Below are 24,184 nucleotides of genomic sequence, written 5' to 3'. Positions count from 1 at the left end.
CACTAAATTCATTAATGTACCAGCAGAGTCCTTATTTATCATAATCTTTCATAATATGATACACGTTTTCTCCTAAAACTAAAAGAATTTCGGACTTCCATTGTCTATTTATTTTTATTAAATTAACACTAAGTAACACTATTATTAAAACTTATTTTAGTATCAATACTGAATCATTGTCTACCATTAACTTTCTCCTAGTTGGGTATGCGTAGCACTGCAATGGTAAAATTGTAATCTTATTTTCATTAGTCTACATTACTACTAATAGCTCTACACATGATTTTGCATATAACTATTGTTTTCTATAGAGAGACTCAGTTATATGTGGAAAAAAGTATCGGGAAACATATAAGGATACGCACACAGAGAAAGCAGGTTAATCAGTGCCTATTTCCAAGTCATCTCAACAGGGCTTTTTTTGGTTTGGATTCAGTTCTTCAGATGAAGAATTTTTAAAAAAAGTATACAATGCACGAAGCAATACGTCCAGTGAATTGAGGCCGAAAGGTTTATGGTGACTATCACCATTTATTTCAATTGCAACTATAAGAACGTTTCTTTCAGTATATGAGAATGACCTTTCAGATATTCAACTATATCTTGGGAAAAATTAAAATGAGAGTAGCAAAAACTGTGTTTCTTTGGAAAATTACTGAAATTAATAATTCGATATCCATTATTAATTCGAAGGAATGCACATTCCGCACCGACAACAAGCGACCAAGAATTAAAAATTCTTTCCGGTAAACAGTCGGCGCCTATCTGCGTTGGCAACAAGCGCGTATAAGAATCGACGAATTAATGTTCCTCTTAACAAAGATGAAATAAAGATTTTGATCAGAAGAAAGAACGTATATATCAGGTACAAAAAGGGAAAACGACAAGGAACATTATATCTTATATATTATAACAACACAATAAAGATCGAGATCTCAAAATCAACACCAAATTCAGTGATTAGAGTTCACCATAAGGTACAGCAATGGAAGAATAAAAAATCTAAAGAAGCTGTTTTTATTCAGAAGAATGGTATTTTCAATTATCACTTAACATTTCAATGGTATATCTATCCCCCGTTGTCAAAAGCAAAAAAACAGAAATCAAGAAAAAATATTTAAAATGGCTAAACCTCATTTTTTGTGATTTTGTTCTTTGCAGTGGTGAAATAGGTACCCAATCTTTTATTACTGTTTAACCCCAATAACTCGCACATCTGGTGTTACAACAGCAAAATAAAGCACAAAAACATTTTACTTTGAAACACTGGACACTCGTCTCGCTAACCATTAGCATCATCAGCAAATGATTAAAACTATTTTAATCATCTGTTGATGATGCTAATCAAAGCATGGTTAAACAAACGCGCGATTGTTTAAAAACAAAGTATTTAAACTCTAATAAGCTTGTATACTTTGCTTATTATAATTTGACAATTTAAACACAGACAGGTGTTTACAGGTTGTTTTAACAGTATTCCATCAGCTTGACCAGCTCTAATTTACATTGAATTACTGGAATTGCTGTCTAATTTAGGTCTGGATGGAGGCCTCTAAGGTGCAATTTACCGGTTAGATGCTTTACTCCAAGATTCCCAATTACCTCCTCTACGAGGCAACCCGATGAACAACGTAAACTAATTGTAAACACGGTTAATACATACTTAAGAGCGGAGTCTTTGTCGTAGTTTTGGCTACGTATACTTAGCTCTATATATACGGACGACGGCACAGAATATGATAAAGTTGCTTTCAAGGCGCTTGGGAAGATGAAGTTTGTATCTCGTTTTCAACGGTATAGGGTTATACAGATAGGTTTTGTGCAAAAGAGATTGTAGATTGCGTTTCAGGAAAACCTGCATTTACGCTTTTCTAGTTGAAAAATCTACATTTTTGTAGTAATAAGCAAGAATACATTTTTTTTATTGAAGTGATAATTATATAGGATATTTCTCACAATCTGTTCATTTAAAAATGTTTCAGGATTTAATTTAACCTACTATCCGAATTTTAAATTTGAAGTTTAAGTTACTTGGAGATATACCTACTTCCTTTTTAAAATATTTACCAATTCCCGCTAAAGTATTTCCAAAATCAAGTGGATTGGTTTGGGCCAATAAAATTAAGATAGCTTAGAATTCGATATAATATTGTCTAGGGACTTCTCAAAGCAACCATTCACAAGCAAATCTATTTTAATATTATTTAATTCAGAATTCAGAGATGCTTGTTCACTGCATATGATATTTGCTCGATAACATAATGATTTAACTATTCCTGTTTTAGTTGTTTGTTTTTATTAAAAAACCTTGTGTTAACTAAATTTCATTAGTGTAGATTAAGTTAGCTTAAAACAGCCTCCACACTATGCAGAGAACTCTTCAAAGCTGGTCAAGGTCGCGTTTCGTGGCCCAATTTTGTCGCATTTCGGTTTATTTCCAGTTGTCTTGACCTATTTTGGTTTGCCTCGACCTACTTTCGATTCTTAAAAGCGCCTGAAAATTACTCGTAAGGAGGGCGTGGGGAGATTTTTTTTTGCGTTTCCTGTTGCCTCGTTCAATTTTGTTTCGTTTTGAAATATTTCCAAAACGTGACGGTATCTGTACCCGAGACAAAGAACTTTTTTTCATAAATCTCAGTGAAATAAGTAAACCTAGACGTATCTAAAATAGCTGTTACGATGATATTTCGTTAATTACATGTCGTTTTATGTTGATATATAGTCCACAGGATTAATATTTGAACACTCGTTTATATGTAGATATAATATGTAGAGTAGACATATAAATATACTTAACTACAACAAAACTTTTCACTTAATCTGCAGGAATATAATTACAATATATTTATTATTTAATTTTATTATAATAAATTAGTATATAAAATTGTATATGTTATGTTTGTTTACGCGGCCTTAATCGATTAATATAACAGTAGTACTTCTTGATGAGTAATACTGGCAACATCATCAATATATCGAGCTGATTGGAAAAATTATTGATTGACCCGATGTCAATAAAACATAGTTTTATATTATACAGGTTGTTAATTTGTTTATTACTCGCGGCAACAGCTTTATATGGTTGAAATATGGCAACTTCGGCCCGCTCGTCGAGAGACGACGTGACGGGACGAGTCGGCATCGGCAGCTTAGCTTAGGCAATGTTGCCATTCTGCTCCCCAATAAGTAATCGTCCAGTTAACAATCTGTATAATAATAACATGGTTTGATATAAATCCATTCAAAAATAAGAAATAATTAGACAATTTTTTAAATAGTTTAACGCTGTGGATTATAATCTATAAATACATTTAAGAAATACATTTTTTACTCTATTTTAATTAATAATCTTAGACAATGATTAAAACTAAATATTCTTGTGTAACCTTAGAGAAATAGCCGATTTAATCTACTATCGGTAACTGTTTTCTAAATGCACTGTTTTTCATTTTTCATATCAGTTTAATATAGTGGTTAGGTCATTACACTCCATTACAAACTAATGATATTCACACTCCATGTTTACTTATTTTTCTGAAGCCACCACAACGTTTGACCTTGATTGCTTCGTGCTATTTCACAAAATAGTACGATAAATATAAGCCCGTGTTATAAAAATTAGTTCCCAGTTTTATTGTGAACCCAGATTAACAATAAAAAACAAGCAACCAATCGTGGGAACGTGGGAACTAATTTTTATAATACGGGCTTATATTTGAGTTTACTTCTGAAAGTATTTCCAGAAATGTTTTGCGAAATGTTTCACGAAATATTTCTAGAAATATTTCGTAAAACATTTCGGGGGTACTGTAGAGGCTATTTAAGATTATTGGTACTCATTTCCTGACTAAAAAACTTAAATGCAGCTTTAGGGCTTTGCGAGAAGAACTAATAGTTTCTAACCTCTAATCTGACAGACTATGAATAGTCCAGCTGCTGTTATCGCTCCATTTAATATTGTTTCCTAACACCTAGAACGTGGTTAGTTCGCCGAACGAGACATATTTGATGGGCGTAGTTTGCAAATTAAGCACCATTCGAGGAGAATAAGCGAGAGATAACTAATTTGCTAAATTTAGTGTGAGACGTTACGTCTCTCGGATTAATCTTCTGATTATTAGCCTGTTAGTTATTAAGGACTCTCGTCCTAATTTAGATGTAAAGTAATCCCTGTTCGACGACACAACTGCATTTAAAGATTTACTCTTGATTTTATCTGAACAATTCTGTTCGAACTGTTACTTCTGTTGTCATTCTTTTTAATTCTACACTGACGGGTATGAAGAATAGTCACCTTAAAATATATTTTAAATTCCAGTATATTTTCTTCTATTATTAGACGAATCTTCAAGCAATTTGTAGCTAAATTATTTGACCTTTTAGATTCTTTCTAAATTGTTATACAGGGTCACTGATATGTATGGTAGCGGTCGATTATATTAGGTAAAATATAAGAGGTACCGGCAAAAAGATAAATATAAAAGTTATAGGATTTTTAAATATCTATTAGCGGGTAATAAATTTAAGTATACAGGGGCGGTCATAAAGTCGTGGCACATCAAAGTTTCATATTTTTTAAGTGGAACCCCCTGTATATTATTGCATATTTCGGTTCTTCCTTCAATTCTAAGCAAAAATCGAGATACACACAATGTACCTCAAACCAACCGTTTCCGAATTATTGACTTTTGAAAATATCACTTGGACAATTCCATTTAATTATTAATTTCGATACGTTCGGTTTCATTTAACGATGCCATTCTGCGGGAACTGTGATACTTAATAATATTTGACATTAGTTTTCAAGTTAGCATTTATAGATATATAAAATGAGATTATATCAAGTCTGTAAATTAAAAAATTTTCGTTTAACATCTCAAAATCAAAAAACTTCATAATTCGGAAATTGTTAAATTTAGGTACATTGTACCTAAATTCAACAATTACTATACTACTTATCACGGGAAAGTTCCTCAATATGGCCGGACTAGTTACGAAAATTGGTAATTCATTTTTAATGAAAAATAAGTTGGCGTTACCGAATTCACAACTTTTGTTTCAACAAAACGTAACCTTTGGTTAGCAATAACATTTTTCAGGATTGTCAAGTTGACGTTAAAGTTAGGTTATTAGGTAGTTGTCATAAATAAAAACAGATTATGTATATGGATTATTCAAATTATTTAAATAAGAATAAAGGTATTTTACCGCAGATCTCAAAAGATTTTACTTAAAGATATTTAATAAACTTTCTCAGTGGGAATATTAACTCCCCTGTTTCTTATATCTCAGTTAAAGGGACGTAAGAACTATATAGGAAGTGAATTTTTGTTTTCGTGTTTTGATGATATTTGAGAGTTCCTGGAATTACCAAGATTATTGAATAATTATAGTTGTTTAATAAGTTAAATTAATAGAAGATTTGGAGAGGATGATGGGTTTCATGTTATAGTTGATAGATCGCCCAATTTCTCTTAATTTATGTTTTTATTTCAGTACAGTTAATCACAAACTTAATTGATATGTGTGCAAAATCAGCTATATATTTTATTAAAAATATTATTTAAATAGTTCTTTTATATATTGTTAAACTGTATCAACTACAAAGTCTTTAGCAAAAAGTTATAACGTAATACATTTTGTAGATATAATTTACGAAAATTTATATATTATTATAAAGATTAAAACACAATCCTCTAAAGGAAAAGAAATACTCAAAAACTCATGAAATATACTTTATTAAAAATAACAACATACAAAAATAGTCATCCATGCAAACTGTAATAATCAAGACATTATCCACATTATACCTTTATTAAACTTGTGTTTGTGAAAAAACATCTCTACACTTGAATTCCAGTCTAGATATTTTGTCTCCGATACTGAAGTCCGCTATATTGGGAAGTTTTCAATGATTCCAGAACTATATTAGTGTATTACGATTATTATTAATCTTACTCAAATTTGTACTTTATTTTAACTTTTACAAAAAAATATCAGACCATTTAGCGCTCATTTTATTACAGAAAACTGTAAACTAAAATACCCAAATCCCCTCAACTACATAAATTCCGACACAGTTTTCATCCGAATCCGTTTTAGTCTTTTAATCTTCATCTGTGGGGCAAAGCCCTAAATCACCCCTGTATCCCACCGATCCCCTGCCCCCGCCGAAGCCATTATTTCGTACGCCACTGATTACAAACGTGCACTGCACGATGACGCCGGGGCTGCATTCGGTGCAATTTGTAGAATGAATTGTTAAACTCGAAAACCACGCGTCGAATTAAAAAGAAATAAATCATGTTAATGTAGTGGATGTGGCATGCAGTAAACAAATCTAAATGGTCTGAAAATGGTGTTATTGTTCTCTTGTTAATCATCGTTTAATTCTATGGTAACATCAATACGTGTATAAAAGAGATTAAAAAATAATATATGATGGCTGAATTTTTTTAGTTTTTTGTTTTTTCAAAACACTGTGTTGAATTATTTTAAGTCTTATCCGATAGTCAAGCAGCGCTAAAAGCGATCAACTCAGTAACCATCAATTCGAAGTTGGTCAAAGAATGCCTGGAACAGCTGAACAAATTAGACAAATAAAATAAAGTCTCTCTGGGCTCTGCCCGCTCACCAAGGGCAATGAAAAAGCAAACGACCTAGCTAGAAAGGAGCGAACACTCCACTAACTGGACCAGAACCGTTCTGCTTTCCAAGCGGAAACCAGCTTAACGCGGAACTGAAGAACCTGCAGGATCCGTAACCTGGAATGGGAATCCTCCAAGAGTCTAAGACACGCGAAAAAGTTCCTCAGAACTTATGACCGAGAAAAATCTAAGATCTTATTATACTTACTAATCAGATATTTTGATGTGGTAGTTTCGCTACTACATAATAGAGGGCGATAAATTTAAAAGAAAACAGTTTTCTACAAACGAAATTTGAAAGAACTTGGTGCAGTGTTGCACAATTGTGTAATTCATATTGTAATACTTCCTGATAAAGCCTACCTTCGAATTTGCTACATCATTTAAACATATTAAAATAGATCAGAGCTCTTTTTTCAAACGTTTAGGTATTTAACTTGCCATGTTAGTTGGAGTTAAATCTTACGAGCTGAATTATACAATCACTTTGTGGCGTTTGATTGTAATTGAATTTCCTGGCATTCGATTGGACTTATGCTTGGTATAGTAAGTATCTTCGGTGACATTGTAATATGATGGTACTATGATGCATATAAAGTGGTACCTTAATATAGTACCATATTACGATACCACTTCCTGACGTTCGATTGGGCTCATATTTGATTATACTTGCGTATTTTTGATGACATTGTAATATTATTGTACCATGAAGTACATCAAGAGGTACCATAATGTAGTACCAGATTACGATACCATTTCCTGGCGTTCAATTGGTCTTAAACTTTGTATGCTACGTATGTTCGGTGACACTGAAATATGATGGTACTATAATGCATATAAAGTGGTACTTTCTATAGTACCATATTATGACCACTTCCTGACGTTCGATTGGGCTCATATTTGATTATACTTGCGTATTTTTGATGACATTGCAATATTATGGTACCATGAAGCATATCAAGAGGTATCATAATGTAGTACCATATTACGATACCATTTCCTGGCGTTCGATTGGGCTTAAACTTGGTATACTACGTATCTTCGATAACATTGTCATATGCTGGTACTATGATGCATATAAAGTGGTACCTACCTATAGTACTATATTACGATACCATTTCCTGGCGTTTGATTGTGCTTAAATTTGGTATACTACGGATCTTCGATGACATTGCAATATTATGAAGCATATCGAACCCATAACATAGTATACATACCATAATATAGTACAATATTATAATATCATTTCCTGGAGTTCGATTGGGCCAAAATTTGGTATAGTTGCGTTTCTTTATAAAGATTTGTTTAATTAATAATTTTATTTTATTTTACGAATTTTAATTTATTGTACGATGTCGTGACAGCAACTTTTATGCCGAACTAATATATTATTAATTGTACCTGTGTCACTTTTTAAAATCTACCTAGGTCTATATAAATAACGTGGCAAACAGAAGAAATTTGTTATTGTAGTATTTTTTTAGTCAATTAACATTTTTTATACTGCATTTTAATAAATTATTTCCATTATTATTAAAGGTATATTTCTAGTAATGAAACGTTTCAGCATTAATAAATATCACTATCAATCGCCCTGTATATTATTAATTTTAAAGGTAATTAAAGTTATTTTCTTAGTTAACATAATAAAGTAGTGTATATATATTAAAAATATATTTTGTGAGCATATGTTTTCTAATAATATACTTAAACTTAAAACTGTTTTAAAAGCCAAACGAATAATTAATATAAGTGTATCTGATAAGAAACGAAGAATAGAAAGAAATTATTATACACCAGAAAAAGAATAGGATGCCAATTAAAGTATTTTTGAATCTGGCAACTGTGCATATTTAGCGGAGCGTCAAGGCCGTCGACGTGCCATCGATCCACGTCGATCCAAAACCGAAAACTGAAAATTTCCAATTATATTCTGATTATGATATTGTCGCGCCATCTAGTATTTTATTTGTGCAACTTTAGCTCTTTCATTTCGAGTATTTTTCTGTTGCTTAGCTAGATATTCTGTGCTAGTAGGCTTTGGACCTCTTATTGATGATCTGCCCCTAATGGAACTTGAAAACATATCTTTTATACGCGGCTATGCGAGGGTATCTTTCACCCCCACTGAGTTACTTAATTCCTCGAGAATTGTTCAAAAACGGTCCATAACAGAAGACGATCGACATGTCGAGCACCTATAGAAAAATGTCATGTCTTGGTTTGCCATTAATTTTTATTGTTATTAGATATAGTTTAAATGTGTTGATATTGTTAAATATACCTAATTTAAATTGTTATAAAATCCTGCATCTCTCATTGCAAATATTATTGTCTTTTTAATTGCTGCTCACAGCTAGAATTTTGCATTAGAGTCGGCGCTGTTCAAAGCCTACTTATTCAAAGTGGGCGAATTTTTAAAAACTCTATATCTTGAAGAGGAATCAAGCAAAATATCGTGTATGCTATATTTTTCGAGAGGTAATTTTAAATTATTTTTATTAAATTAAAAATATACAGGGTGTCCCATATAAAAAATAAAATTTTCTGATGATAATTCTTAAATTATTAATTTTAAAAAAATATACTTAAACCATTAAATTCTACGTAAAAAGGTGCTTTGGAAATGTTTTCATAAAAATACAAATGTTTCCATAGCAAAATAGTTACAGCGATTTGTTAAAAATGCACATTTTAGATAAACACCCCGTAACTCCAAAACGGTAACAGATATCGAGGTGCGGATTTCATCATCATGTTTTTGATAAGAATTCCCAGACACCGATATTACTTTTCGTCTATCTCCTATAGAAAAGGATGTTTCCCTTTACAAGCGTCCAATTTGGCCCACCCTGTACAATATCCACGAATTATTAAAGGGACGTAACCCTATATATTAAAAAAATCTTAGGAATTCATCTGAACAGATTACAAATTAGATATATATCTCTCGCTTTGTAAATCCATTAAGAAATTGGGTCAGTTCGACACACCAATCGTCTTATATATTCGTTAACCCTCGTCCCATCTCTTCCATAATGAGAATGTCAATGTCAGCACCACCTTAGTCGTTTGTTAGACAGTTCACGTTCTCGTGCGGGCCTCGTGTCGTCGTCGATGTCAAAGAGCTTCCGTGACACGAAAAGGACGAACGAAATAGAGCCAAAAGACATAGGAAAAAAGAAAGAGAACTTATTGGAAACATCCCCTGAAAATTGGCTCACGTTTTGCTATTGTAACCGTTGGTATTAGCTGGACGAGTTTTTTTAAGCTCGACCCTGTTTGTTCCACATTTTATTCTGGGAAACAAAGGGGGTTAATTTATTCTAAATATGTTTTTTTTATGTAATGCACTATTTGTTCCTTCTGATTGTGCATTATCAATATACAGGGTGGTCCGAATTGTATTCCGGAAACTTCGGCAGCATATTCTGCGGATAAAAATATGTAAAAAAGTTCGTATAAATGTATGCCCTAAAATACTTAGTTTCGGAGATACAGGGTGTAGAAGTTTCATATTTATTTCGATTTTCTCCAAATAATTTATGAAGTAACGTCAATATTTGGATGAAACTTAGTGTCTGGGAGTTTTTTGATACGAGAAATTTGATTTTGATGTCAATATGACTCCTATTTGTAGAGGGCACCATCTACATATTTTTTAACTCGTTTTAAGAGTAATAGCTTTTAGTCCGTACCTGTATAAAACTACTGAGTAGAAGAATATACATTTACGACATTTTTTACGTAAAAAAGATCTCTTGGAAAAAATCGCTACGAGTAATGGTTCTCGACATATTGGGAATCGAAATTATCAATACCTGTCATCATTGACATAAATTGAACATATTGACTAAATACTTACTAGACTGAAATCATAAATTTGAAATGTTTTTGTGCCAAAAGTTCAACAGAAACTGTTTTATCATCATTTCTTCGCAAAAAAATTATGATTAATTTAAAAAAATAAAAATTTACCGAATTTATTATTTCAGTCAAATAACTATCTACTCAACGTGTTTATTTTTTGTCAATAATGACATGTATTGTATAATAAATATATTTCCATTCGAAATATCTTGAGAACGGTTACTCGTAGCGATTTTTACTAAAAGACATTTTTTACGTAAAAAGTCACGGAAATGTATATTTTTTCACTCAGTACTTTTATACAGGTATGGACGAAAAGTTACTACTTTTCAAAACACTTGTAACACAACGTAATAACAAAATAAAATTTTATTAATACATTACGGCGACGGTGCTGTTCGCCTGGAGAGCATTATAGGGTGAGTAAGGTTTGTGCGCCGTGTGGTTAAATGAGCGCCACTGAATCTACCTAATAGTTAAATAACATTAAAGATTCAGAAAACTGTTATTAGGAAAATATATTTGCCAAGATGGAACCTCATTCATGCAATAAAACAAATAATTTCGTTATAGCCTAAATAGCCCCAATTATGACCCCACTAGCAAAACCGGTGATTAAAACTATGCTCACTACCGTAGTTGAACTCATCTAAATTTTTTTTAACTGGAATAATAAACGTTAGACCTTAAAAGATAATGTAAATAAAATATTTACTAAAATTAATGTTTGGTTATCAAAATACGTTTATACTATAACAACTTTTAAAACAATAAAATATATTTAAATTTTTCGTATGAGGTTAAAATATTATTTAAATTTGTAATTAAAGTATATAATTAGAATTGAAAAGTATATAATTAAGTGAAATATTACAGATGTTGAATACTACTTATAGAAAAATTAATAAAATTAAATTCAGACTTTACTATAAATACCTTTTCTTCTGTAAACCAAAATAAAAGTATACAAGCCTGGGTAGTTATCCAACATACAGCAACTGAGTCACGGCAATGTTGAACTCGCGCACGACAGGGTGAACTCCAGGAACTACAGTTGCATCAGACAAGGCCACAAATCTTTGTTGAGTTGGAAAACAGGGTGGATGTCTCGACACCTTGTAATCACGTGCAAGTGAATGTTAAGATAAAACCATCCAAAGCAAGGAAGGCAAACCAGGAAAACTAAAAACCAGAAACAATTTAGAGTCCAAAAGGATAAAAATAATAAAATACACGTCATAGAAGAAATTTTATAATCGAAATTAGGTAATTTTTGAAATTAATAATAAATTATTAATTTTAGTCAAACATTACAACCCCTAATATTAATCAAAACAGGATCTATTCCACAGAAATAATAAAATCAAGACCCTGAGAACAATATTTAAATTAATATTTGTAGATTTTTTTCTGGTTATGATACCTTATTATGTAACTTAGCAATTCATCCAGCTACCATCGACAATTAAAAAGTTAGTGGATCCATTCCAAAAAAACTAAATCTAATGAAAATTATTACTGTCAGAATTGAAAAAAGGAAAAAACGTGAATAAGTTAACTCACCTAATATCTGGACACATGGCAAATCAAAAAACTAATCTATTTTGGTTCAGGCAAATAATTGTTATTTTTTAAAATTTACAAATTATTCAACAGCATTCAAAAATTATGCTGGTAATCCTCACAGGAATCAACAGGAAAGGATTTCACCAAAAGACAATCTCCTCGATCGCCACGCCAATATGGCGATCGGAGGATAGAAAAGAACAATCATCGACCAAAATGAACCTCCAAAGACTTTGACAATCCAGAAATGACATCAGAAAAATTGTAACACGGCGTTGCCGTACTGACCAAATAAAGAGGTATTTTGGGAAAAAATATTAGAAAGATAAATTAAAAAAAATTTGTACATCTTTTAACCTGCCTAGACAAGACACGAAACCTATTAGACGATCAAAACTATTTTCCAAGGCTCCTTGTCAAAACTTAGTGGCTCACCCTGCTGCTGTTAAATATATAATAAAATAATGATAAAGACATATTTAAAAGTTGACAATTGATTAAGAGAAATTCTATAAACAGTGTCATTTTTTATAAATAGAAAGGGCTATATAAAAAGGGTGCCTTCAAAAAATGCTACAAAGATAAAATCACATGTGGGTGACGCCCCTACAAAAATCAAAAACATATCAAAGAACTTCCATAAACCAATTTTCATTCAAATATTGACGTTACTTGTCACTGTTTATTTGGAAAAATCGAAATAAAATAGAAACTGAGCCATTTATACGAACTTTTTAACATATTTTCATCATACAGTAATATCATGCCGAAGTTTCCAGAATACAGTTCGGACCACCCTGTATACTGTGAGAGGATAAAATTTGCAATATTAATGGTATACTGTTTTTAATCAACTATTGATTAAATGTTTTATGAACATCATTTAAAATTATCATTATGTACCTTTAAAAAAAAATTTCGTTAGGGTAAATTGAGTTGCCTACCGGTCAAAGTCGTTTCAAGACTTAAATGGATTATTTAAGTCAAATTTCTTGCAAATTTGGCACTGGCGAACCATATTTTATAGTTTTTGAACAGAAAAGTCAATAAAATAAACACTTAAGGACTACAAGCTAAGAAAATGCGTTAATACAGCCGGGGGAGATAGCTTGGCAACAAAGCTTTTTACCACACACGTGCGACACGTACTACAAGGTAATATATCAATGAATATTTACCCTTTGTTTTAATTTTTGTTTTCACAAATTATACTGCCTATCCTTTTAAAATAATTATATAATAAATTTTTCGTATACTCGACTATTTAAACCTATGTGTTATTATAACCTAGTTGTTTACGATATTCTCCGATATCTCAATACCAGCGGAGAATAACAAGAAAAAAACTCATGATAATATTAAGCAGATTCAGCAAAGGCTATAAAAGGTTTTTCTTCTATAAACACCATTTTCTTTTTACCATCAAGGTTAGTTATCAAAGATAAATAAAATTGGTCAAGTCCGATTCAGACTCGCGTCTATGGGTTCCGTACCATTCATTATCTATACAACATTAGACACTATATTAATATAAACTTTTTTCCGATTTAGCTGAAATTTTGAATGCGCGTATAAGTAATTTAAAAAAAATGAAGAAACACATTACTAGAAATTGTATTAATCAATAATAAATATGTAAAAAGTAAAAATAAATATGTAAAAATATGTAAAAATTAAAAAAACGATTAAAAAAAGTCGCCTTGACTAGGATTCGAACCTGCCTTACTACGGCTCCAACATCATAGCAGCGTAAAGTTCTAACGCTTTTATTTTCTTATTTTCGTTTCCCAGCGCCTTCGCCAAACTACATAAATTTTGCCTTGAATCTTAAGTGAAAGTACTTTTTATTTATAAACATTTATTTAATTCTGTTTTTAGTATTTGTTCTTATAGCGGCAACATTGATACATTATCTGTAAAAATTTCAACTGTCTAGCTATAACGGTTCATAACATAGACCTTTGTGACGGACGGACGGACGGATAGCGAAGTCTTAGTAATAGGTTTCCCGTTTTTACCCTTTGGGTACGGAACACTAGAAAAAATCAATCAACTTTACCTAGTACTAATCACTACCTTTGTAGAGAAGAAACATGAAACGAATTTACTAAATAGCATAATATTTGTCACGAAAAAAATACTTCCATATTGTTTTTCGTTAATTAAACAAGATTCTTTGTCCTTTGAGTTTAATATTGTCGCTAACATTTTCACTTATTAAAAATAAATATTTCCTAAAAAAAGCATGTTTCGATAAAACCTAATACTTATATCTGTAATCAGAACACTGTCGTTAATATTTTCTGTTATTAAAAATGAATGACATTTCCAAAAAAGCTGCATGTTTCTACCAAAGCTTAATAAAATTTGTCTGTAATCACCTACATTATTCCTTTAACACTTCTTTTATCGCGGTATTCCTCACGCCAACGAAAAGCTATAGCCCATTAAAATTAATAACGTACGATTTATTACTGATTTCCACATCAAAAGCTGTCTAGTACGCCAATGATATTTTCCGCTTTTTTCTGTTGTGATAACGAGGTGGAAAAAATATCGGAATTTTCACTTTTTTCCTGTACTGTCATTTGTCATTTGAAGAGTAGTAACAAGTTTTACTAGACGAAAAGTTGTAGAAGAATTTACACATCACGATGTACTCGAAAGTCGTGCTGTTATATGTTGGGGTTATACTTCAGAATATTTGTCAGGTAGATATATTGAAATTTACTTACTAGGTACTTTATTTTAGAAGTGATTTATTTTATCAAAAAAGTTGAATTTGAAATTAACATTTATCATAATTTCTTTTAAATGCTGTATATGATTCACGGTTCTTTAATAAATCTCTTTTTATTGCACGATTCTTGCAGGCTGGGAACCTTTGCATATTATTAAAGCATTTATAACAATACACTAAATATAGAGAGATCTTGAATTATTTTTGTTGAGAGTTCTATTACATTATCGATTAAAAATATTTTCAATATGGCAATATGGCGAAACATCCGAAAATACTGGAAGTTGATAACAAAATTCTCATTTTAAATGGGTTTTAAAACTAAAATTTTATGGATTTTTATATCAACACAATATACCTAACATTAACTGTTTTTGAAAAATATTTAAAATTTTTGGAGAAAAAAATTGTATAGCCTAAAGCTTCATTCAGAACCTCGCAATTAGTGGGATAAATTAGTTGTTTCAACCACCGCGTCCAGCCGTCGCGTCCAGCCGTTGCTTCCAGCCGTCGCGTCCAGCCGTAACGCCCAGCCGTCGCGTCCAATTATTGCTGATGACAAATTAGTCATTATTTATTATAATGAAAAAAAAAAGTAAGTAAAATATTTTTATTTACGGCGATAAACTATTTGAAATAAAAACAAAAAACGTAAATTCCATTAAATTGAATGTGCACTAAATATTTTTATTTACGGAGATAACAAACTATTTGAAATAAAAACAAAAAACGTATTCTTAATTAATTCCATTAAATTGAATATGTATTTGATAAAGTTGAAAATTTTTGTGAAAAAAAAACTCAAATTATTTCAGAATCTAAAAATATTTTACTAACTTTTTTTTTCATTATTAGTCATTATTTGTCATCACCAATAATTTCCCAGGTTTATGCGTATAAGTTAAAAATCACCCTGTATATAAAAAAATAAATAAATAACTGTTGAGTTTTCGCATCATTGGTAAAAAATGGGTTAATGACTTAAATCTTTTCTAAAAAGACTAAAATCTTTTTTTAATGACTTAAATCTTCTTCTATTTCGGAATAGACTTAAATCACAAGTCATTTTGAAAATGACTTAAATTTTAAGTCTTAAGTCGGCTTTCGAAATATGACTTAAAATCAAATTATTTAAGTGCATCTTCCGACCACGTCTTGCGCACAGCGACCGCGGCCACCAACCGCGCCTGGCAATCGCGTACAGCCGTCGCGTCTAGCTGCCGCGTCCAGCCGCCGCGTCCAACAGCCGCGTCCAGCCGCCGCGTCCAGCCGTCGGGTCCAGCCGTCGCGTCCAGCCGTCGCGTCCAGCCGTCGCGTCCAACGGCTGCGTCCAACTGCCGCGTCCAACTGACGCGTCCAGCCGCCGCGTCCAACAGTCGCTTCCAGCCGTCGCGTCCAGCCGTCGCGTCCAGCCGTCGCGTCCAGCCGTCGCGTCCAGCCGTCGCGTCCAGCCGTCGCGTCCAGCCGACGCTTCCAGTCGCCGCGGCACCCAGGTTTCACTCCCATATAACATGGTGGGGATTATAATTGCTCGGTACACTGCAAGTTTTGTTTTTGTACTCAAGTCATGATTGTAGAATACCCTGTCTTTTAATTTCCAGAATGCCCTTGAAGCGCTACTAATCCTGTGCTGAATTTCAGAGTCGATATTGGCCTTTTCCGAAATCAAACTGCCAAGGTAATTGAATTCCGCCACATATTCCAATAGTTCTTCTCCGATTTTTATAGCATTGTTGTGATCTTCCGGGGGAGTGCACATGATTTTGGTTTTGTCGATGTTTAGCTTAAGGCCCAAAGCCTCGTATGCCCAGGTATATGTGTTCAACATTTCTTGTAATTGTTGTAACGTGTTTGCAACTAGAGCGCAGTCATCAGCGTATTGAAGTTCTGTGGTGAATTTTGTACCGGGTGGCCAACTAAGAATGGACGCCGGCTGTATCTCAGAAACTACTTATCGTATAACTTTGGGAAAAAAATTCTGAAAGTAAATCGACCAAGAGAAATCGCTGGAAATTATTTTCAAGTTTGAAAAATGTCCTCTTTCTGATAGCCAATCAGAAAACAAGGCTTTTTTTCAAAAATATGCAGGTGAACAGGTATTTTAAATATTACTATTGTAATCATCAAGAAATTTGTATTTTTTTTTTTGATATAGAGTATTTTGCTCTATCTCATAAAATAAAGTGGTGGGGAAAGGTTAAACTTGCTTTTATTAAAATAAGGATAACTCTGGTTTAGGGTAACCTAATTACCACTGTTTGTTTCCTAGCCTACTACTATAATTTGTAAGCCATATAATCCTAAGCGGCAGCCTAAGATGATTTGTTTTCTTAATATCTCCGGTTAGAGAGAAGATAGAAAGTTGAGGTTTGCGCTGATATTTTGAAAATTTTGTGCTCTATTTAACTGTAAAAAGAGAAATATAGCCTCCTATTTAATTTTTTTATGCAAAAGCGCAATATCTGTTATGATGTCAAACAGCGCCCTCTAACTATCACGAAAAAATTATGGAAACAAAATTTATACTGAAGAAAAGCTCTTTTAAACGAGCCCTAGTTTGTTTAAATCGGCTAATCTAAACCAGAGTTATCCTTATTTTAATAAAAGCAAGTTTAAGCTTCCCCACCACTTTATTTTATGAGATAGAACAAAATACTCTATATCAAAAAAATTACAAATTTCTCGAGGATAATAATAGTAATATTTAAAATACCTGTTCACTTGCATATTTTTGAGAAAAACCCTGTTTTCTGATTGGCTCTCAGAGAAACGCCCCCAAGCGGAATTTCCAGCGATTTATCTTGGTCGATTTACTTATCTGATTTTTTCCAAAGATATACGATAAGTAGTTTCTGAGATACAGGCGGCGTCCATTCTTAGTTGGCCACCCGGTACGTAGTTATTCTGACTTTCTATCCAACACGAACCGACGAAAAACGTAACAATATAAATGCGGGAAGTTTCTTGAAGCTTGAAAGTAAGAAATAGTACTTTTTTATTTTTTTGGTATGTGGTGTTTTGTTCTTCTTTGTATTGTATACCGTTTTTTTTTAAATAAAATAACTTGATTATATTTTTTCAGTTTTATACAGTTTTTTTCACAATATTTTGAAGTAATCACTTATCAGTCAAATTTTAAATATATTCATTTCCTGCACGGATGTATATTATTTATATATACATCGGTACCATTGTACCAACTTATTTCTTTGTAAAATAAAATAAACTACTTTGAAATTAAAATGACAGACACATCTATCACTGTCAAGGATCTTGTCGTTAGACAGACTATATCTCTATTAAACAATTAAAAATAAGTTATTTATTAGAATTTACGCTCAATTTATATTTACAACGGTACCTCAATGTCTCCTTTTAAGTGTTAATACAAAAAACTATTAAAAAAAATAAGCCATTTTCTTTAATAAATAAACAAAAACACGAGTAGCGAAAAAAGGGGCCAAAAAACCTTACATATATGCTTTTTCTCTGCATCAAGTTCATCAGACCGAAGGGGGAACGCCATTCGACGACCGGGTTCGGAGATTTTTCTCCATCGTCAGGCCGACTTTGCCATAACCCTCGATCTGACAAACGAAAAGCAGAGAATCGCATTTGAGTACAAAACGTACTACCATGGCGAGAGTGCTAGACGCTCTACGCCATCTAGCGGTAGCTGTGACAATCACAGATCGTACCGCCAAAATTAAAACCAGCGGCCTGCTGGACAAACATGCTTGCTTCATCCACGTAGGTACCCTACCTAAGCCTTCTTAGCTCCATCTACGGTAACGTGGATGAAGCAAGCACATTTTCTATAAATTGCTCTTCTGAAAAGTAACAAAAATCGAGATAGGCCTTTTCGTCATAAAGCTGACGAATTGAATCATTAACTACCATCTTTAAAACAATTTTTTATCTTGTTAATGCAAAGCGATTCCATACTAAGTTTTTAATATATTCTGTGAATATTTCAGTGTCAGGCGCGGACGAAGAAAGGCAGTTTACGGAAACAGAGCAACGTTCTCCTATGGAACAATTTAACAGGCGAATTTACCACTTTGAATGGAGAAAATGGCACAAGAGACGTTTACAAATACGCAGAGCGTATGCTCCACGCTTTCCACCCTTTGGAGAATTCCACCGTCAGGGTTATAGCTGACGACGTAAGATTTTTAATAATTTAACATGACAAAAATTGCATATTTCCTCCCAAGAATATAACGGATTTTATTCCTTTCAGTAAAACTTAAAAATAATAAAATTATATTATCATTTAATACCGGGTGCGTCTCAAAAGTGGCTCACCCCTATAACATTTTTTCAGATAAATAGACGAGATTTAGTATGTTAGAATATGACATAAATTAGGATTGATTGACGTATTCAATTGTTTTAGGTGACATCCTGTTTCACCGAAAATGACTACAACTTTTGATTTTTAAATAGCACTCTCGGTATTTTTTTACTTTATTCGATAGAAAATAACACTTTAAATAGAATGACAAAGAATATGTCAACTTTTGACACTTTCGCATATGGTTTATTTGAAATTATAACTTGCGGTTCATAATGAAAATTTGACTCGAAATACCAAGTGTGTGGTATCAAATTATTCGTAAAAAATGCTTTTTCCAAATTTACTAATGAGCCACTGTCGTCGTTCCATTTGAAAAAAAATGAGACATGATTAAAAATACGATTTGGGCATCTTAACCGGCCAGAACAAGACACTAAAAACATAAGATGGTCAAATCTATTTTTCCAAGGCTCCTTGATTAAAAATTCATGTTTTTAACATAGTCGTGGCACTCTAGATTGAAATTGTCGTAGAATGTCAAAAATTGACATACGATATGTCATTCTATTCAGGATGTCATATTCTATCGAATAAAGTAAAAAAATACCGAGGGTGCCATTTAAAAATCAAAAGTTGTAGTCATTTCCGGTGAAACAGGATGTGACCAAAAACAATTGAATACATCAATCAATCCTAATTTATTTCATATACTAACATACCAAATCTAGTTTTTTTATCTGTAAAAATAAAAAAGTTATAAGGGTTCACTTTTGAGACGCACCCGGTAAAATTTTATACCTTTCAGTTAATCAATGATATTCTACTTCATGAGAGACTGATACAATTTGTTTTACATATGAACATTATTTTTGAATAAACACAGAGATATGTAAACAAGTTCAAATCGCTACTTCTTTACATAATTTATTATTTAGTTCTCTGTTATGATACTGTTTAGTTTCTGACCTCACAGATATCTTATTTCATGAATTTCCTCCTCCTCCTCCTGGTGCCTTCTCTGTTGAGGTTGGCGATCAGTATGGCATATAAGTCTCTGTGTAGAGCTTGATGAATAGGGTGTTTCCGTCGGTGTGGGTCCAGTCTCTTATGTTACGTAGCCATGATTTCTTGTTCCTACCTATGCTGCGTTTTCCATCGATTTTTTCTTTTATTATCAGCTGTATGTCTCCCTATTCTGAGAACGGCATTATCTATCCAAGGTTAGTCCAGTTGTTTTTGATGTTTTTGTGCCTATTAGGTGTGCACGAGTTTTCATTTTATTTAAAACTTTAGCCCTATAATTTGTTATTTTTTCGGACAAAAAAACGCGATTTGGTATGCTAGTATATGATATAAAGCAGGATTGATTGACGTATTCAATTATTTTCACTTTTTTAGAATCACTTCCTGTTTCACCGGAAATAACTACAACTTTTGATTCTTAAATTACACCCTCGGTATTTTTTTCTTTTATTTAAAACAAAATGATATCCTATAAAAATCTCAGGATATGGTGATGTAGAAGCGGAGGTGCGAGAACGGACAACGAAGGCAACCAGAATAGCAGAATGCCTGAATATGGCGAAATGAAAACATTGAGGTGGAAATTAAAGCGAGAATTTACAAGGCAACGGTACGACCAATAATGACATACACTGCAGAAACTCGACCTGATACAGCGAAAACTAAACAACCACTAGAGACAACCGAAATGAGAGTACTACGCAGAATAGCTGGAAAGACGCTTCTGGACAGGGAGAGAAATGAAACCATAAGAGGAGCATGCAAGGTGGAAAATGTAAATGAGTGGGTACTCAACATAAAGGAAGAATGGAACGAGCATATCAGCAGAATGGACAACAGAAGGACAGTGAGAGTTGCACGCGACAAATCCCCGCTAGGTCGCAGAAGCTTAGCATGTCCACGAAAACGATGGAGTGACAACTTGTCAGTCTGACCGGTAGAGACGACGAAACCAATAAGGCGATTCGCCTACTATGAAGAAGGAAGGAGAAGAAAATTATATTCTGAAGAGAATGATACATCACACGTCAATATTGGACATTTTCGCTGATTAATAATGTGAATGAAAATAAATTATTGGTATACAATGTCTCGAAATTTAGTTAATTTCACGAGAGCAATGAAACACTTTCCTATTCGATATGTAATATATTTATGTAAAATGTAGAATTTTTCGGAGGGGAGTTAACCGCGACCTTACATATCTATTCCCCTTTCTTGAGTTATAACGAGTTATCATACAGTCTCAGGATTTTGACAAAAGCCAGTTTCTGAGACAGCTCCATAAAGGCTCTCCATCTTCGACATCAGCCGTACCAAAGTTTATGGCGCGAACGGTTGTCGTCTCGGCGCACTCAGTGATAAGGTGTTCTGGTTTCTCCATTTTCCCCACAGAATCTGCATTCGCCGTTGTTTCTCAGCTTCAATCTACTGAGGCATTGGTTGAGGAGACAGTGTCCTGGTAAAAACCCCGTGACAATCTGAAGATTGCTCTCAAATCAAGGAAAATCTTCGATTTTTCTCGGTCGTAAGTTCGGAGGAACTTTTTCGAGTGTCTTAGACCGTTGGAGGATTTCCATCCCAGGTTACGGATGGAGTCTTCCAGGTTCTTCAGTTCCGTTTTAAGTTGGTTTCCGCTTGGAAAGCAGAATGGTTATGGTCCATTTAGTGGAGTGATCGCTCATTTTTAGCTAGATCGTTTGCTTTTTCATTGCCTTCTATCCCTTGGTGAGTGGACACCCAGAGCAGGTGGACTTTATTTTCTTTGCATAATTTGTTGAGCTTCTCTAAGTAATATAAATACAGGGTGGCCCATCGAAAACGTTCCGCAAGGCATAACGGCCAGGGTATTTATTTTTTCAAAAAATCCAAAAACAAGTCAATTTTGTTTGTGAGGGGGACAACTTTTGCCCCAAAAATAATTTGCAAAATGTTCAACCCTCTAAGCGGGGGTGTCATCCCCCAACTTTTTCAAATGGAAAGGGGGTCAAGTGGCGCCGCAATGAAAAGAGCTTTCTATTCTCTATGTTTCCCCGCTTCGTTCTTGAAAATCGGTCGAGTCATTGAGAAAATATGAAGGATCGAAAATTGAAAAGTTTATTTAAGCATTTATCAGAGTAAATGATAATTAAGGATAAATTCGACGAATTTGCTGTTTTTTCTTAATATTTCTAGATGTTTACGCATTTTTCCCTTGCCACAACGTTGAACGATCAGGTGCGGTAGTTGCTAGATAGCTGTTCTGTGACTTGTACGTTGAAGTTCTTCACAATATCGTTAAACCTTTTAACAATTATGGTGTACTCGCAGAAAAAGTGGAAATAATCGAACTTTATTTTGAAAATAATGAATGTATCGGGTTGCACGGTTGCACACATATTCAATGAACGCTATCCTGACACACACCTTTATGGCAAAATTGTTCGCGAGTTAGTAGCAAAATTTCGCGAAACTGGTTCCGTTATGAATAAAAAGAGGCAGATGGAAAATCCTGTAGTAAATGAAGCTATGGAGGTATTCGTATTGGACCAAATTGATAGTAAGCTGAGTACAAGAAAATTAGCCAATGAGACCGGCGTGAATCGTACAAGTGTCCAAAGGATATTAAAATGACAAGTTCCACCCGTACAAAATCAGTTGGTACAAGAACTCAACGAAGACGATTTTGATCGTCGCTTGCAATTTTGTGAAACTATGAGTGAACGAGTGGCGAATTATATTAATTTCCTATTTAATGTGTGTTTTTCGGATGAGTGTACTTTCTTTTTGAACGGTGTAGTTAATCGGCACAACTGTCGGTACTGGGCTGAGGACAACCTCAGGATTTTTCACGAGATGCACACACAAAACCCCACGAAATTGAACGTGTGGGCTGGTATTTTTGGAAATTCTATTGTGGGTCAGTTTAACGATATTGAGAAGAACTTCAACGCACAAGTTACAGCTATCTAGCAACTACCGCACCTGATCGTTCAACCTTGTGGCAAGTGAAAAAATGCGTAAACATCTAGAAATAATAAAAAAAAACAGCAAATTGGTCGAAGAAATTTAGCCTTATCATTTACTCTGATAAATGTTTAAATAAACTTTTCAAATTTCAATCCTTCATATTTTCCCAATGACTCTACCGATTTTCAAAAACGAAGCGGGGAAATGTAGAGAATAGAAAGCTCTTTTCATTGCGGCGCCACTTGACCCCCTTTCCTATTTGAAAAAAGTTGGGGGATGACACCCCCGCTTAGAGGGTTGAAGATTTTGAAATCCTTTTTGGGGCAAAAGTTGTCCCCCTCACAAACAAAATTGAAATTGTGTTTTTGGATTTTTTGAAAAAAAAATACTCTGGCTGTTATGCCTTGCGGAACGTTTTCGATGGGCCACCCTGTATACTATTCCTACATCTTTGAGTTTTACAAACCCGCATTACTTATACATATACAAAGCTCTCCACGCTTCCTACCCTTTGGAGAATTCCTATTCTGTGAGGGTTATAACTGCTGACGTATAAGATTTTTAATAATTTTTAACGCGATAAAAATTGCATATTTCCCCCCAAGAATATAAAAAGGCGGATGGGCGTAATTCAGGAGTTATCTGGCGCGGAAAATATAAAAATATAATCAAAACTGGCGAGAGTGGAACCGAGTATCGTATTAAAAACTCCAAGGCGTGAGTTTAATGGAAAAAGAAATGAGGACGTTATGTAGCTTTATTGTATAATCATCATAAAGCAGTTTAACAAAATGTATGAATCTTTAAAAATGCTAATTCGTATCCCAAAACACTTTCTTCAAAATGCGTTTTCATCATTAGAATTCGTAAATAATTATGAAATTAGTGATTTGGTGATTTTTCAATAAGAAAAAACATGGTTTTACCATCCCTCGATTAGTAGATAGACGGCCAGCAGATATCGCTTAAGAACAAATCTGCTCATCGAAGAATCATAAATCTATGTCACTTTCTGATCAACTGGTATAAATATAGAAACTTTGCGTCGAAAAGTACATGTGAAAAAAATATCGAACTGTAAAGCAAAAT

At 33.3% G+C, this 24,184-nt stretch overlaps 1 protein-coding gene across 1 annotated transcript in view; it reads right to left on the bottom strand.

Moving 5' to 3' along the window:
- The window catches only part of LOC115882775 (disintegrin and metalloproteinase domain-containing protein 10-like), a gene marked incomplete in the record, with an annotated part of 294,844 nt that overhangs the window by 41,924 nt on the left and 228,736 nt on the right, over positions 1-24,184 (bottom strand).

Source organism: Sitophilus oryzae, unplaced genomic scaffold (genome assembly GCF_002938485.1).
Source record: "Sitophilus oryzae breed Bouriz unplaced genomic scaffold, Soryzae_2.0 scaffold_179_pilon_pilon, whole genome shotgun sequence".
In the NCBI taxonomy this organism is placed as follows: Eukaryota; Metazoa; Arthropoda; class Insecta; order Coleoptera; family Curculionidae; genus Sitophilus; species Sitophilus oryzae.
Note: the sequence above shows the minus strand (reverse complement) of the source record. Positions and strands in the feature narration are given on the sequence as shown.